Genomic DNA, 17,831 nt, shown 5'->3' with positions numbered 1-17,831 from the left:
AATTATTGAAATGTTGAAATTATTGCATTTAGTTGTATCACTTTATGTTTTGTTTTCTTAGTTGAAGACTTAAATCAGTCACATTGCTAAACTTATTAGTTACTTGTGATTAAATTGTTTTAAAAATGTATTTGCTCCAGCCAGGCGCAGTGGCTCACACCTGTAATCTCAACTCTTTGGGAGGCTGAGGAGGGCAGATCACGAGGTCAGGAGATCGAGACCATCCTGACAGTGAAACCCTGTCTCTACTAAAAATATACAAAAAAAAAAAAAATTAGCCAGGCGTGGTAGTGGGCGCCTGTAGTCCCAGCTACTCGGGAGGCTGAGGCAGAAGAATGGCGTGAACCCAGGAGGTGGAGCTTGCAGCAGTGAGCCGAGATTGCACCACTGCACTCCAGCCTGGGCGACAGAACAAGACTCCATGTCAAAAAAAAAAAAAGTATTTGCTCTGATAAAAAGAAAGACATGATTTATTATAGAAAATAAAGTCTAAAGAGAAAAGGAAACATTTGTTCTGCCATCCAAATATAAACGCTTTTAGTTTAGTCTAGTCTAGTTTAGTTTAGTTTAGTTTAGTTTAGTTTAGTTTAGTTTAGTTTGAGATGGAGTCTCGCTCTGTCGCCGAGACTGGAGTGCAGTGGTGCGATCTTGGCTTATTGCAACCTCCGCCTCCCAGGTTCACGCTATTCTCCTGCCTCAGCCTCCGTAGTAGCTGGGACTATAAGCGTGCACCACCACGCTTGACTAATTTTTGTGTTTTGAGTAGAGACGGGGTTTCACCATGATGGCCAGGCTGGTCTCGAACTCCTGACCTCAGGTGATCTACCCGCCTCAGCCTCCCAAAGTGCTGGGAATACAGGCGTGAGCCATCGCGCCCGACCTAAACACTATTAATGTATGCATTTCCACATAGTTTTTAAAAATCCATGTATTAAAAGCAAAAAACTTTTTTGTTGTTTAAATATGATATTGTGCTATGTATCCTTATGTAACCTACTTTTTTCTGCCATTCACTAATGTTTTAGAACTTCTTCCCCTTAACATTAAATACTTTCAAAAACACAGTTTTTAGTAATTCCATACCATTCCACTAGATTACTATTAACTATAAACTATTATGGATGTTTTTTAATTGAGGTAAAATCCACATAATAATAAATCATTTTAAAGCATGCAGTTTAGTGTTACTTAGTACATTTATGGTGTTGTATAACCATTATCTCTATTTCATTCCAATGTATTTTATCACCCCAAAAGGAAACCTCATACCTGTTAAGCGGTCGTTCCCCTTTCCTCCCTTCCTACAGCCCCTGACAGCCACTAATGTTCTTTCTATTTCTCTGAGTAGATACTTCTTTTTGCTGGGATAGGGCAAGATACATAAATAGTAAGCAAATAATAAAATGTATTAGGCCACGCATGGTGGCTCACTCCTGTAATCCCAGCAGTTTGGGAGACCGAGGCAGGTAGATCACTTGAGGTCAGGTGTTTGAGACCAGCCTGGCCAACTTGGTGAAACTCTGTCTCTATCAAAAAATACAAAAATTAGCTGGGCGTGATGCTACATGCCTGTAATTCCTGCTACTCGAAAGGCTGAGGCACAAGAATGGCTTGAACCCAGGAGGCAGAGGTTGTGGTGAGCCAAGATCATGCCACTGCTCTCCAGCCTGGGTGACAGAGTGAGTCCCTGTCTCAAAAAAAAGATGGGGGGATGGGGGACTGAGAAACACTGGTGAAGTTCATAGTCCAGGAGTGTAGGTTCACCAAAAGACTGAAACCTAATCACACCTTACCATTATGTTACTACTGGCTTCTTTACTACAGTTTCTTTTAGCCAGTACATCCTGTCTACCTTTCAGCAGGGCATACTAAAAAGCAAGAAACACAGTTTGGAGAAATTGAATAGCATCACAATCAGTTTTGGCAGGCATGTTGGCATTATTAGGCCAGGAATTTTAAAAAAAATCTGTAAATAGTATGCTAAGTTCTTCAATGGAAAAAGTAGACAACATGCAAGAACAGATGGATAATGTAAGCAGGGAGATGGAAATTCTAAGAAAGAATCAAAATGCTAGAGATAAACATTAACAGAAATGAAAAATGACTTTGATGAGCTTGTTAGTGACTGGACACAACGGAGGAAATCTCTGAGCTTGTGGATATGTCAATAGAAATTCCAAAACTGAAAAAGAGAGAAAAGGCTGAATAAAAATAGAACAAACCAGGTACAGTGATGTGTGTCTGTAGTCCCAGTTATTTGGAAGGCTGAGGCAGGAACATTCCTTGAGCCCAGGAGTTCAAGTCCAGCCTGGGCAACATAGTGAGACCTCATTGCTTATAAAAACAAACCCAGGGCCAGGAGCTGTGGCTACGCCTGTAATCCCAGCACTTTGGGAGGCCGAGGCAGGCAGATCACAAGGTCAAGAGATCGAGACCATTCTGGCCAACATAGTACAACTCCATCTCTACTAAAAATACAAAAATTAGCTGGGCATGGTGGTACACGCCTGTAGTTCCAGCTACTCGGGAGGCTGAGGCAGGAGAATCGCTTGAACCCAAAAGGCGGAGGTTGCAGTGAGCTGAGATCACGCCACTGCACTCCAGACTGGCGACAGAGTGAGACTCCATTTAAAAAACAAAACAAAAACCAGAATACAGTAGCCTTCGCACCACCCTATCTAGAGTTTCACTTTCCATGGTTTCAGTTACCCATAGTCAACCACAGTCTGAAAATATCAGATGGAAAATTCCAGAAATAAACAATTCTTAAGTTTCAAATTGCATTCCATTCTCAGGGGCATTCCATCGTGCCCAGGATATGAATCATCCCTTTGTCTAGCATATCCACGTGTATGCACTATTCACTTGTTAGTCACTTAGTAGCCATCTTGGTTATCAGATCAACTGTTGGGATATTGCAGTGCTTGAATTGAAGTAACTCCTGTTTTACTTAATAATGCCCCCAAATGCAAGAGTAGTGATACTAGCATATTGTTGACATTGTTCTGTTTTATTATCAGTTATTGTTAACCTCTTACTGTGCCTAATTGTAAGTCAAAATTTATCATAGGTATGTATGTATAGGGAAAAACATATATATAAGATTTAGTACTTTCCATACTTTCAGGCATCCACTGGGAGTCTGGGAACTTATTTTCCATGGGTAAAGGAGGACTGCTGTATCCACGAACTATGGGACAACTACAAAAGGTGTAATGTAACGCATAATGGGAATAACAGAAGGAGAATAGAGAAAGGAACAGAAACACTATTTGAAGCAGTATGGCCGAAAATTTCTCCAAATTAATGTCAGACATCAAATCACAGGTCCAGGAAGCTCAGAGAATACCAAGCAGGATAATGCCCAGAAAATGACATGCCCAGTAAATGACATCTGGCATATCATACTCAAACTGCAGAAAATCAAAGATAAAGAAAAATCTTGAAAGAAGCCAAAGGGAAAAAATACCTTACCTATGGAGGAGTAACAGTAAGAATTATATATGATTTCTCCTCAGAAATGCAATTAAGAAGAGAGTGGAATGAAATATTTTGAGGCTAGGCACAGTGACTTACGCCTATAATCCCAGCACTTTGGGAGTCTGAGGCAGAATGATAACTTGAGCCCAGGAGTTCAAGATCAGCATGGCCAACATAGGATAATTAAGAAATATTATGAGCAACTCTGTGCCCACAAACTTGATAATCTAGATGTAATGGAATAATTCCTTGAAATACACAATTTGCCAAAGCTTGCTCAAGAAAACACAGACAACTTGAATAGGCTTTTTTGTCTGTTAAAGAAATTGGATCAATAATTAAACTTCTGCAACAGAAAGCACCAGGGCCAAATGAGTTTTCCGGTGAATTCTACCAAACATTTAATGAAGAATTATACTAATTCTCTTTTTATGTATTTTTTGAAACAGAGTCTTGCTCTGTTGCCCAGGCTGGTATGCAGTGATCTCAGGTCACTGCAACCTCCGTCTCCCAGGCACAAATGATCCTCTCACCTTAGCCTCCCAAGTAGCTGGGACTACAGGCCTGTGTCACCACACCTGGCTAGTTTTCTTTTGGTAGAGATGGTATTCTGCCATGTTGTCCAGGCTGGTCTTGAACAACTGGGTCAGGCAATCTTCCTGGGATTACAGGTGTGAGCCACCACACCCAGCCTATACGAATTCTCTGCAATTTCCTTCAGAAGATAGAAGCAAATGGAATACTTCCTAACTCCTTCTGTGAGACCAACATTACCCTAATACCCAAACCAGACAAAAATTACAGGAAAACTATAAAACTATTTCTCATGAACGTAGATGCACATATCCTCAACAAAATATTAGCAGATTGAATTTCAAAAATGTGTAAAAAGGCCAGGCACAGTGGCTCACGCCTGTAATCTCAACACTTTAGGGGGCTGAGGCAGGCAGATCACCTGAGATCAGGAGTTCAAGACCAGCCTGGCCAACATGGTGAAACCTCGTCTCTAGTAAAAATTCAAAAGTTAGCTGAGCATAGTGGTGTGCACCTGTAGTCCCAGCTACTCGGGAGGCTGAGGTAGGAGAATCGTTTGAACCCGGCGGGTAGAGGTTGCAGTGAGTCAAGATTGTGTCACAGCACTCCAACCTGAGTGACAGAAACAATATTTGGAGTGAGATTCCATCTCAAAAAAAAAAAGTGTGAAAAGAATTACATGCAGGCCTGGGCGAGGTGGCTCACACCTGTAATCCCAGCACTTCAGGAGACTGAGGCTGGTGGGTCACTTGAGGTCAGGAGTTCAAGACCAGCCTGGCTGACATGGCGAAACCCTGTCTCTACTAAAAATACAAAAATTAGCTGGGTGTGGTGGTGCATGTCTGTAATCCTAGCTACTCAGTAGGCTGAGGCAGGAGAATAGCTTGAATCAGGGAGGTGGAGGTTGCGGTGAGCCGAGATCGCGCCATTGCACTCCATCCTGAGAAACAAGAGCAAAACTCCCGTCTCAAAAACAAACAAACAAACAAAAAAACAGTTGAAACAGTGGGCCAAAGACCTGAACAGATATCTCACCAAAGTTGCACAGATGGCATGGCATATGAAAACTTATGAGAAGATATTCACCATTATATGTTTTCAGGACAATACAAGTTAAAACAACTATGAGATAATCACTATACACCTATTAAGATGGCCATAATCCCAAACGCCAACAATACCAAATGCTGGCAGGAATGTGGAGCAACAGGAATTCTCATTCACTGCTGGTGGGAATGCAAAATGGTACAGCCACATTCTCTTACCCTCCCATCAGCAGCTGTGCTCTTTGGTATTTACCCAGAGATGTTGAAAACTTATATTGACACAAAAACCTGCACACACATGTTTATAGCAGCTTTATCTATAATTGCCAAAACTTGGATGCAATGAAGAAGACCTTTAGTTGGTGAGTGGACACATAAACTGTGGTACACCTGGACAATGGAGTATTACTCGGCGCTAAAAAGAAATGAGCCATTAAGCCACATGGAAGAACCTTAAATGCATATTACCAAGTGAAAGAAGCTGATCTGAAAAGGCTGCATACTGTCGGATTCCAACTCTATGACATTTTGGAAAAGATAAAACTACGGAGACAGTAAAAGGATCAGTGGTTGTCAGAACTGGGGGCAGGGAGAGTTGAATAGGCAGAATACAGATTTTTAGGGCAGTGAAAAGTATTCTGAATACCACTTTTTTTTTTTTTGAGACGGAGTCTTGCTCTGTCGCCCAGTCTGGAGTGCAGTGGCGTGATCTTGGCTCACTGCAACCTCCGCCTCCCGGGTTCAAGCAGTTCCCCTTTCTCAGTCTCCCGAGTAGCTGGGATTACAAGTGTGCGCCACCACACGGCTTCTTTTTATATTTTCAGTAGAGATGCGGTTTCACCATTTTGGTAAGGATGGTCTGGAACTCCTGACCTCGTGATCTTCCCACCTCGGCCTCCTAAAGTGCTAGGATTACAGGCGTGAGCCACCACACCCCGCCTGATATATTAATATAATAGGGGATACGTGTCATTGTACTTTTGTCCAAACCCATACAATGTACAACATAGAGTGAGCCCTAACATAAACTATTGATTTTGGTGATAATGGCATGTCAGTGTTGGCTCATTGATTGTAACAAATAGTACCACTGTGGTGCATTGTGTTGATAGGTAGGTTGTGCATATGTGGGGGAAATATCTGTACCTTCCTTTTGGTTTTGCTGTGAACCTAAAACTGCTGTAAAAAAAAATAAAATACAATCGGGCAAAGTGGCTTATGCCTATAATTCCAGCACTTTGAGAGCCTGAGGCAGGAGGATCGCTTGAGGCCCAGGCAATATATTGGAAGACCCCCATCTCTACAAAAAAATTTAAAAATTAGCTGAGCATGGTGACATGCACCTGTAGTCCTAGCTACTTTGCTGGCAAAGGTGGGAAGATTGCTTGAGTTCAGGAGGTCAAGACTACAGTGAGCTGTGATAGCACCATTGCACTCCAGCCTGAGCAACAAACAGAGACCCTGTCTTGGAAAAGAGAAAAATAAAGAATCTGTTAAAAAATGCCTCTCAGCCGGGTGCAGTGGCTTACACCTGTAATCCCAGCACTTCAGGAGGCCAAGGCGGGCGGATCTTGGGGTCAGGAGATCGAGACCATCCGGGCTAACACGGTGAAACTCCGTCTCTACTAAAAATACAAAAACTTAGCTGGGCGTGGTGGTGGGTGCCTGTAGTCCCAGCTACTCGGGGGGCTGAGGCAGGAGAATGGCGTGAACCTGAGAGGCGGAGGTTGCAGTGAGCCAAGATTGTGCCACTGCACTCCAGCCTGGGTGACAGAGATTCCGTCTCAAAAAAAAAAAAGAAGCCTCTCAATAAGAAAAAATAATGAACAGTAAGAAATAATAACCTTTGAAGTAGGATAGGCTGGAAGGGCTTTCCCAAATATGGGAAACTTTACCAGATTTAGTCTTTTAACTAAATTAGATTCATGTTTGGTGATTGGGAGAAGATACTTCATTTCTAAATTGAAAGAAGGTGGGCAAAAGCACAAACTCTGGTTAAGCATGACTAGTACACTTTTGGCATTCTGCGGGAAAGAATGGGAAACAGATTGGAGATCACAATACTCTTTCATGAAGATTGACACCCACTGGTCATCTGTAAGAGAGTCGAGTAGCTAACCATCACCGATCAAGGTGTACAACTTCAGCATGTCTGACCAAGAGAACATGTGTATACTCTGCACCTCAGATGTGGGTGAGTGGTTTGACTGCCTTTTGTAGGACTGAGATGTCCAGATGGCCATGAGGGAGTTCTAAGTAACCCCATGAGAGATGTTGATAGAGATGTTAATTCAGCACCTACTCAGTCTGGTGCTGAATTAATGTCCCCAAAGCTCTGTGCTCACATTTGAACCAGGAAAATACCTTGGCCCATGAAGGGCGTGTGGTGGAGATGAAAAAGAAGGGATGCTTGGTAAAGTTGGATAAGACCAAAGAAATGAAGAAGATAGTGGGAAGAAATAAGAAAAAAAAGGGGGGGAAGGGAGGAGGAGGGAAAAAGAAGAGACATTTAGGAAGTTCTGCTTTGTTGCTATATTCAACTCTGACTTCTGTCAGTGAATTTGATGACTAAAGAGCTAGTGTAGTTCTTTTTGGAGAGAATGCTGAGGGGGAGAGGTTGCTGTTTTATTTGTTCTGCTGGTTCTTGCAGTGGTCCAGCTAGGTTTGTGATATAGATGGGGAGCAGTTTCCTTGAAGCCAGAAACAAAGACCATCCTCTTTCAGGAGGAGAGGGAAGAGAGAGCAGAGTTAACACAATGTATTATCTAAGATCTCTAGGAAGCAAAAGCTTTCACTAAGAGTAACTAGTTACCATCAGTAATGATGTCTTATACTTTTTGTTCATAATTGTATCCAAGATAGGGTTTGAGTTTCTTTTAAAAGACCAATGAGGCTTATATCTTACTTTGTTTTTAGTTGTTCAAAACTAACACATTAGCTCTGTAGAAGTTAAACCTCACCTTGGAAGATGTACCAGAGGAATGGGTGGTTGTTGTTTTTAAATGTTGGAATTTAAAGTTGAATTAGGTGGCCGGGCGTGGTGGCTCACACCTGTAATCCCAGCACTTTGGGAGGCCCAGGCAGGTGGATCACCTGAGGTCAGGAGTTCGAGATCAGCCTGGTAAACGGTGAAATCCCATCTTTACTTAAAAAAAAACAAAAAAACAGCCAGGTATGGTGGCGCATGCCTGCAGTCCCAGCTACTTGGGAGGCTAAGGCAGGAGAATAGCTTGAATCCGGGAAGTGGAGGTTGTCGTGAGCCGAGATCATGCCATTACTCTCCAGCCTGGGCAATAAGAGTGAAACTTCATCAAAAAAAAAGTGTGAATTAGGTAATTAGTTGGTAGTCTAGAATTTGACTTTCTGGTTATTTAATTAATAAATACTTGGAAGTATTTCTTGAGTATCTTATTCTACATTTTACCCTTTGATGAAAATCTCACGGGTATCAAGATGCACCAAGTATGTCCCAATTATACTGGTTGGTAAATTCACCAGAACTGGTGAAGGAGGCTGGGCACGGTGGCTCATACCTGTAATCCCAGCACTTTGGGAGGCCAAGGTGGGCTGATCCCTTGAAGTCAGGAGTTCAAGACCAACCTGACCAACATAGTGAAACCCTGTCTCTACCAAAAATACAAAAATTAACTGGGCGTGGTGACAGACACCTGTACTCCCAGCTACTTGGGAGGCTGAGGCATGAGAATCGCTTGAACCGAGGAGGCAGAGGTTGCAGTGAGCCGAGATCATGACACTGCACTCCAGCCTGGGCAACGGAGTGAGACTCAAAAAAGCAAAACCAAAAACAAAAAGAAGTGTTGGAGGAGTAAGAATACCAGCCATTTGTCTTCCTATTTGCATACAAAATGGACAATATTTAAATGTTAAGCCTTTTTATCCAATGTTATATTTAAGTGCTTCTCAACATTAATGCCAAAATGATTTTATGCCAGCTGTGTAGATTTGCCTCTTAATGTACTGTAGCTATCATTTTGATTTCCTGCATATCCTTAAACACAATTGTACTTTGAAATTTAAATTAGTAATTAAAATTCTTAAGTATAGTTTCATGCTATATTACGTTTTTTTGCGGTAGTGCTATTAGCCACTCAGATTATGCTTTTTTCATAGGCTATAGAAGTTTAAATTATTAGGATAGTATTTCCATCTTTTCTGCCAGGAAGTATTATCTCCATGAGTATTAATTATTTTCTGATTAGTGGAATCTCAAAACTGACCAGGGGTGGGGTGGGAGTGTTGCAAGGTATCATCAGTAAGCACTAGACCAGGAGTAAAGAAGATCTGACTTCTAATTCTAATTCTGCCACATAATAAATTACTGATTGGCCTTCAACAAATAACAGAATCACTAGGCCTCTGATGTTTTTGTTTTTGTTTTGATTAATTGTGGTAAAATAACACGTACAATTTATTGTAACCATTTCTAAGTGTACAGTTCACTGGCAATAAGTATATTCACAAGCATCACCATTATTCACCTCTAGAACTCCTTTCATCTGCAAAACTGAAACTCTGTACCCATTAATAATTCTCCATTTCCCTTCACCCCAGCCATTGGAAACCGCCATACTACTGTCTCTGATTTTGACTACCTTACATACCTCACATAAGTGGAATTATATAGTATCTGTCCATTTGGGACTAGTTTATTTCATTTAACATTATCAAGGTTCATCCATATTATAGCATGTATCAGTTTCCTTACTTTTAAAGGCTGAAAAATATTTTGGTGTATGTATATACTACATTTTGTTCATTGATCTTTTTTTTTTTTTTGAGACGGAGTCTCGCTCTGTTGCCCAGGCTGGAGTGCAGTGGCCGGATCTCAGCTCACTGCAAGCTCCGCCTCCCGGGTTGACGCCATTCTCCTGCCTCAGTCTCCTGAGTAGCTGGGACTACAGGCGCCCGCCATCTTGCCCAGCTAGTTTTTTGTATTTTTTAGTAGAGACAGGGTTTCACCATGTTAGCCAGGATGGTCTCGATCTCCTGACCTTGTGATCCGCCCATCTCGGCCTCCCAAAGTGCTGGGATTACAGGCTTGAGCCACCGCGCCCGGCCTGTTCATTGATCTTTTACTGGACATTTGGGTTACTTCTACCTTTTGGCTATTGTGAATAATGCTACTGTGAATGAACATGGGTGTACAAATATCTTTTTGAGACTTTGTTTTCAGATCGTTAGGTTATATACCTAGAAGTAGAGTTGCTGGATCATTTGTCAATTCTACGTTCAATTTTTTGTGGAATCGTATTGTTTTCCATAGCAGCTGCACCATTTACATTCCCAGCAGCACACAAGGTTTCTAATTTCGCCACGTCCTCACCAACATTTGGCATTTTCTGATGTCTCTAGGAAGCAAAAGCTTTCACCAAGGGCAACTAAGCATTTTTTTTTAGTAGTAGCCATCATAATAGGTGTGAGGTGGTATCTCATTGTGATTTGGTTTGCATTTCCCCAGAGATTAGTAATGTTAAGTATCTTTTTAAGTGCTAATTGGCCATTTGTATTTTTATAGAAATGTGTATTCAAGTCTTTTGCCCATTTTGAAATCAGGTTGTGTTTTCTGTTGTTGAGTTCTAGGAGTTCTTTATATATTTGAGATACTAACCCCTTATGACATATATGATCTGTACATATTTTCTCTCATTCAATGGGTAGCCTTTTCACTCTGTTGATTGTGTCATTTGATGCACAGTTTTTGATTCTGATGTCCAATTTATTAGCTTTTGGTGTCATATCCAAGAAACCATTACCAAATCCAATGTGATGAAGCTTTTCCCCTATGCTTTTTTCTAGGAGTTTTATAATTTTAGCTCATATGTTTAGGTCTTTGATCCATTTTGAGTTAATTTTTGTATATGGCGTAAGGTAAGGGTCCAACTTCATTCTTTTGCATGTGGATATGCAGTTTTCTCAGCATCATTTTTTGAAAAGACTGTCCTTTCACCGTTGAGTTGTTTTGGCACCCTTGTTGAAATCATTTGACCATATACACAAGGTTTGTTTCTGGGCACTTTCTTCTATTCCGTTGGTCTATATGTCTGTCTTTCTGCCAATACCACACTAGTTTGTTTGTTTTTGAGATGGAGTCTTGCTCTGTCGCCAGGCTGGAGTGCCGTGGCGCAATCTTGGCTCACTGCAACCTCTGTCCCCCCTGGGTTCAAGCGATTCTCCTGCCTCAGCCTCCTGAGTACCTGGGACCACAGTGGTACACCACAATGCCTGGCTAATTTTTTGTATTTTTAGTAGAGACGGGGGTTTCACCATGTTTGGCCAGGCTGGTCTCAAACTCCTGACCTCAAGTGATCTGCCCGCCTCGGCCTCCTGAAGTGCTGGGATTACAGGTATGAGCCACCGTGCCGGGCCACCTTGTGATAAGTTTTGACATCAGGAATAAGTTAGTCTTCTTTTTCAAAATTATTTTGATTGTTCAAAAATTTTTAGCTCTTAGTGATGCTAAGATTAAAGGATTCAGGTGGTAACAGGCTGATCCCTCCATTGCAGAGGTCTTACCCATCAATCAATATTTTGCATAGCGGTTTCATCAATTTGTGATGATTGCCTAAATCATTTCATTAGAAGTTACAAAATAGTGATTCCTTCTACTTTTATTAGCTGGAATTCTTTTGAAGTGGAGGAATCCTTTTCTTCATCAACAGTGACTTATCTTGAAATTTAATTTCTACCAGAAAGGCTGGTTAAATGCTTAATTCTTTACCTTTAATTTTCAATTGTTAGAGTAAGAACGTGATGCTCTCGTTGCTTTCAATGAAATTAATGAAGAAGAAGAATTAAAGGTTTGATTTGATTTCCCCCTTTTTGTAGGTGTTGTTATAAACTCTTAGATTCTATATATGAAACCTGTTTTAGTTCATTGCAGATAGTGGCTAAGGAATATGTATTTTTAACACATAAACCACATGATCTTGATGGAGGTGGTTGGTCTGCAGAGCAGACTCCTATAAAGTAGTGTTACGGATTTTAAAACCGTTACTGTTTTGTTGTGTATATCTTCCCTACCAAAGATGGTGTCCATTAAGAAGTTAGTGTCCAGTCTTATCAAAGGCAGATGTTATCAACATAATTTATCATTATTTTAAAATGTATTATTGTATTTGAGACAGGGTCTCACTTTGTCATCCAGGCTGGAGTGCAGTGGCACAATCATAGCTTACTGCAGCCTCAAACTTACGGGCTCAAGCAGTCCTCCCACCTCAGCCTCCTGAGTAGTTGGGACTACAGGCATGTGCCATGATGCCCAGCTAATTTTTAAATTTTTTTATAGAGACGGGGTGTAGCTGTGTTGCTATTCTTGTGGGCTCAAGTGATCCTTCCTCCTTAGCCTCCTGAGAGGCTGGAGACAACAGGCATGAACCACTGTGCTCTACAATAATTTATATTTAAATTAGCAATATTAAATGTTAACATATCTTAGTAAGGAGGTCTCTTCTGCCTTCAATTTACTGTCATTGTTGTAGTTCTCCAGGTTAAATGAGACACATCTGATCCTCAGACATTATCCTTAACAGTGACTCTAACTTCCAACAGGGCAACACAGTAAACAGTTTTCTAATGCTACTTATGGTGCTAAGTACTTTCGCATTAACAGTTTGCTCCTTATTGAGCACCTGCCTTGTGCCAGTCACCATCCTAGGGAATTTACTTATCTCCATTTTTACGGCGTCCCACCTTGACCTAATTTTATTTTTTGAATATGTGAAACATTTTATGATTCCTAAGTCAAAACTTATTTACATAATACATTTAGATGGATATAATATATGTCCATCCCTGCCCCCTTCAGCTAGTCCCATCCTCCTGCTATAGGGTACTCATTTTTATTCATTGTTTTTTTCTTTTAGCACACACTATCAAATGTATATAAATTTGCCCCTTTTCTAATAGAAACTTATAACTACAGATATTGATCTTCATCTTACTTTTTTTTTTTTTTTTTTTTGAGACAGAGTCTTGCTTTGTCACCCAGGCTGGAGTGCAGTGGTGCTATCTTGGCTCACTGCAACCTCTGCCTCCCAGGTTCAGACGATTCTCCTGCCTCAGCCTCCCAAGTAGCTGGGACTACAGGCCCACACCGCCATGCTTGGCTAATTTTTGTATTTTCAGTAGAGACGGGGTTTCACCGTGTTGGCCAGGCTGATCTTGAACTCCTGACCTCAGGTGATCCACCCACCTCAACCTCCCAAAGTATTATAGGTGTGAGCCACTGTGCCTGGCTACTTTTTTTCACTTAATATGTATATCCTAGAGAGCACTCTTAAAAAGTAATAGAGGCCAGATGTGGTGGCTCATGCCTATCTTCCCAGCACTTTGTAATGCTGAGGCAGGAGAATCACTTCAGCCCAGGAGTTGAAGACCAGCCTGGGCAACAAAGGGAGACCCCATTTCTACAAAAAGTAAAAAATTAGTCAGGCAGGGTGGCAAGTGCCTATATGTAGTCCCAGCTACTCAAGAGGTTGAGGTGGGAGGATCACTTGAGCCTGGGAGGTCAAGGCTGCAGTGAGCCATGATTATGCCACTACACTCCATCCAGCCTGAGTGACATAGTGAGACTCTTCGTCTCAAAAAAAAGTTAATGGAAATCCTCATTTGTTCTGTGATATAGAAGAAATGAAGATCCTTCTATGTCTATATTCTGTGTACCTACTGATGGACATTTGAGTTGTTTTAAATTTCTTGCTGTTAACGAATAATGCAGTATTCTTAATTTTCCTCTAATAGCTTCTTCCTCATCTCTCTGCCCTCGAAGCAAAACTTCTTTGCAAATGTACCAGTAATAATTGTCTCTACCTCCTGATCTCTTACTCTCACAAATTCTATGTAGCTCTCTGTCCCCAGTACTCCACTGAAACAGACTGCTCTTTTCAAACTCTCCAGTGACCTTTGTGTTGCTACATCCAATGGTTTGTCCTTAGTGATCTACTGACTTGACTTACTAGCAGCACTGGACCCAGCTGGTGACTCTGTCCTCTTGGAACACTTGTCACTAGGCTTCTAGAACACCATAGACTCCTGGTTTTCCTGTATTGTCAGGGTCGTTCCTTCTCTATCTTTTCTGATGCCCTTATTATTGAATGAATACATTTCTTCTCCTTCCTTATGGTGTCGGCTGATGGCTGAGCTGGGTGGGCCCATTTCAGGGGAGGGCAGTCATGCAAGAGGGAAGACTGTAAGGAAAGGGGTGATGGAGTCTCTGCATCTATGAGCTGGGAGGAGGAGGAAGAGGAGGAGAGGAAGGCATCTGGGTTCAAAGATCACCAGGAACAAGCCTGTAGTCTTGACAAAGTCAGATTATTGAAATGATGCAGTGAGCGAAGGCACTTCAGAGTAACTGTGGAATGCCGTGGAACAGGAAGGAGGAGGGAAGCATCTTTTGTAGGGCTTGGGTTCTAGCTAAAGGATTCTGAGGAAGCTTTAAGGGATGCTTGGTGGGACAGTGGTCAGTTCTGGATTGGTTGCTGTTTCTGAGACAGGATTAGGTAAAACAGGAATAATTAGGGTTTAGGTGTTGACATGAAGCAAGGGCAGTTTAGCAACTGGGTATCCTCAGTAGTAGATGGCTATAGCAAACCAGGTCTGGAAGCGTTATTGCTACTAAGGCAGTAGCCACACACAGAGAGGGTCATTAGGACATTTTACTGCTGCTGCATGACCTTGGGAGAAATAATATTCCCTCTTAACTTTGTACTTGTCTTTATCTGTGTCTGTCCTCCCAGTCCAATTATGGGAGAGTTGCTTTTTCCTTTTTCATTCTGAACAGATTTTCATTTTTCAGCCCCAGCCAGGTTTTTACTCTTTTAATTCCATGGCACTGATTTCCTGGATTTGGGAAGCAGGGATCCTTGTTTCCTAAGATTTGAGGGAAATAAATAAGTGATTAAATGATTGCTGTACTCTTCCCTCCCCGTGTTTAAAGGAAAACCTCGTATTTTTGAAATAGGGCATAATGTGGAAAAATTGTGAAATAGGAATAGTTTCTTTGTTGTTTCCCCTTCAGTTCTCCTTTCAGTGCGTTTCTTAGGCTTCTCTTCTCTCCTGTGTGAAATTGTGCCCATTAGTTGATCTGATTTGTTGCTCTGATGATTAGATTTAAGGTTTTTTGAGGGGCATTTGCATTTTAAAAGGAAATTCCTGGGTATAATACTAAATACTAAGGAACAGGTTTCTAATGCACATTTGAGGCAAGAGGTGGTAAAGTGAGAATGGGTAAGGATGCGAAGTTTCCAGAGGTAGTCCTTCAGCAGTGCTCTGCTGCTGGTGGGGTCTAAGCCTCAGAAATCAGAAGTCACTGAGAAGGTAATGAACTGGAGCCTGTCTCTACCCTTTTCCCCTTTAGGTGCTGAGGTGTAGGTGGCATGTTGATAGATGGGGTGAAAGAATCTGAGTGCCCACACATGTGTCAGGGGAGCGTGGCTACTGTGCTGAGTAAATTATGTGGCAGTGCAGACTAGAAGTTGAGACTAGAGATCAGCACCAGGACAACTGGAAGTTCCTTCTTTTCACAATGGTATGCACACACTGCTACCTTAGCAGTTCTAAGAGACACACAGAAAGATGTCAAGACCTGCTCATGATACTGACTTTTTTTTTTTTTTTTTCCCAATTTGAGAGCATGTACTGTTTATTAACTGGCTATATTAGAAAAATAATCATGGTAGATGCCTTAGTTCATTCTTCTAATAAGCCTGTTGATCTGGTCTACCCTGTTTCCACCATCTCCACCTTCTACAAAATGGGTAGTTTTTCTTCATTCCACTTCATGCAGAAGATAATTTGAAGGGCCACAGGAAGTTATTTGCTTCTTGGAAGCATTTTCCAACAGTATAGATCTCATGATCAAATCCTCCATGCAGGTGATGCCATATTTACCAAGAGGTCGAGCAATCAAGGTGTTGTCTGTCAGAGCAATTCACTTCTTACTGATTTTGCCATAACCATGCTTGTAGATTAGTTCATTTACTGACTTCAGATTTGGGTACTCCTATGCAGTATATGGTTCTGCAATCCTCAGCATGTTAATTGAAGCCTGTTGAACTTCACAAAGGTTCCATTAAAGATTTGATGAAGGCAAAGAAGCTGCAACATGTTTCAGACCTTTGGGTTCACACCACTGATACCTCTGATCCTGATGATAAACGCCAGTTTGGGTTCTGCAGGTACATAGAAGTTGCTAGCTTTTCTTGCCATCCTCGCCATTTGAATTTCAGTTCTGTGCATCTGCCTATATTCCTTGTGACAGTGCTTTGCTTTTTCATAGATAAGCTTCCTCCTTGCCTTTCAAAGCATCTTTTGGGCAAACTTTTTTCTCAAGCAATTGATCTTCAGCTCTGCAAAATTCCTTCGCTTTTTCTTAAGAGTTTCTGGCACAGCAGGAACCTTCTTCTCTTTGACACCCTCCATGGTTCAAGCCTGAAAAGAGCATAATACTGACTTTTGCACTGCCTACTGTTGGGACATGTTTCAGTCCACTTTCAAGCTAGACAGTACATAGCCAGCTTTTCTATAGAGATGAAATATGAGCCTGCAGCTTATAGCTCAGCAGTGGACTGCAGCCAGACCCCTTTTGTTTCTTAATCCTCAGGGGAAATATGAGGTTCCTGTTCTGCTTTGAAGATCGGTTGATCTTCCTTCCTAAAGGATTTGAACCCACAACCTCCAAATCTGGAAGTGGCCTCCACCATAATCTTCATGTTGACCTTCACCAGGCTTTGCCTTCTGACACCAGGGCATTCATGTCTCACAACTCCCAGGCACAAGGAGTGGTGGTTGCTCTAAAGATCAGAAGCGTCCGGGAGTTTAGTCTTAGCTATACCTTTAACTACTGGGAGATGTCCATGTACATTAGATTTTTGAAAGTGGTGCTTTCCCAAGTCCCCTGACCTTTCCCCTTGGGAAGCCCAGAACCAAGTGGAGGCCTGTTGATGAAGCAGCGTATTGTTTGGTTTAAGTGGTTTCTCTTTACAACTGCTGGTTAGAAGCAGGCTCTGGGATTAGTCAAGCAGCCTCAGCCCAACATCCACATCAAGATGATGGTGGTTCAGTTGTACGGTCATTGATGTAACCCTAGTTTGAAGACTGTTAACTGACCTGTAATGTTTTACTGGGAAAGGGAGCGTTTCCCTGCAGATAGGACTGGCTTCTGTCTTCAGCTGATAAAACAGTGTTTTTGAGGCTTCTGAAGGACTTGGGCACATGATGGTTCCCTGTTTTTGCCCTACTACAACCTTGTTCTACCCCTTGCTAGATATCAAAGCACTCTCTTTTGCTAGTCAGTTCTCTCCATAGAGAGTGGTCTTCATCTCTTTTGCAGTTTTTGTTTTTGTTTATGTTTGAGATGAAGTCTCGCTCTGTGTTCCAGGCTGGAGTGCAGCGGCATGATCTCAGCTCACTGCAACCTCCCCCTCCCAGGTTCATGCGATTCTCCTGCCTCAGCCTCCCCAGTAGCTGGGATTACAGGTGTGTGCCACCATGCCTGGCTAATTTTTGTATTTTTAGTAGAGACAGGGTTTCACCATGTTGGCCGTACTGGTCTCGAACTCCTGACCTCAGATAATCCGCCCACCTCAACCTCCCAAAGTTCTGGGACTACAGGTGTGAGCCACCATGCCTGCCCTCTATTGCAGTTTTACCTGTTAATTTCTGAAATATGATTTTCTAATACTGCACCAATTTTTTTAGTGGACTTTATATTTTGTAATCATTAGGTTTACAGAGAAGTTGCAAATACATTCT

The 17,831-nt window shown here is 41.8% G+C and overlaps 2 protein-coding genes across 4 annotated transcripts in view; both read left to right on the top strand.

Moving 5' to 3' along the window:
* Positions 1-17,831, top strand: part of RPS10 (ribosomal protein S10) — a 624,010-nt gene that overhangs the window by 409,215 nt on the left and 196,964 nt on the right. The window lies entirely within an intron of this gene.
* Positions 1-17,831, top strand: part of ILRUN (inflammation and lipid regulator with UBA-like and NBR1-like domains) — a 114,515-nt gene that overhangs the window by 67,145 nt on the left and 29,539 nt on the right. The gene's annotated exons all lie outside the window — the stretch shown is intronic.

The sequence above is a fragment of the Macaca thibetana genome, chromosome 4 (genome assembly GCF_024542745.1).
Source record: "Macaca thibetana thibetana isolate TM-01 chromosome 4, ASM2454274v1, whole genome shotgun sequence".
NCBI classification, from domain to species: domain Eukaryota; kingdom Metazoa; phylum Chordata; class Mammalia; order Primates; family Cercopithecidae; genus Macaca; species Macaca thibetana.
This window is presented reverse-complemented; position numbering and strand designations above follow the sequence as displayed.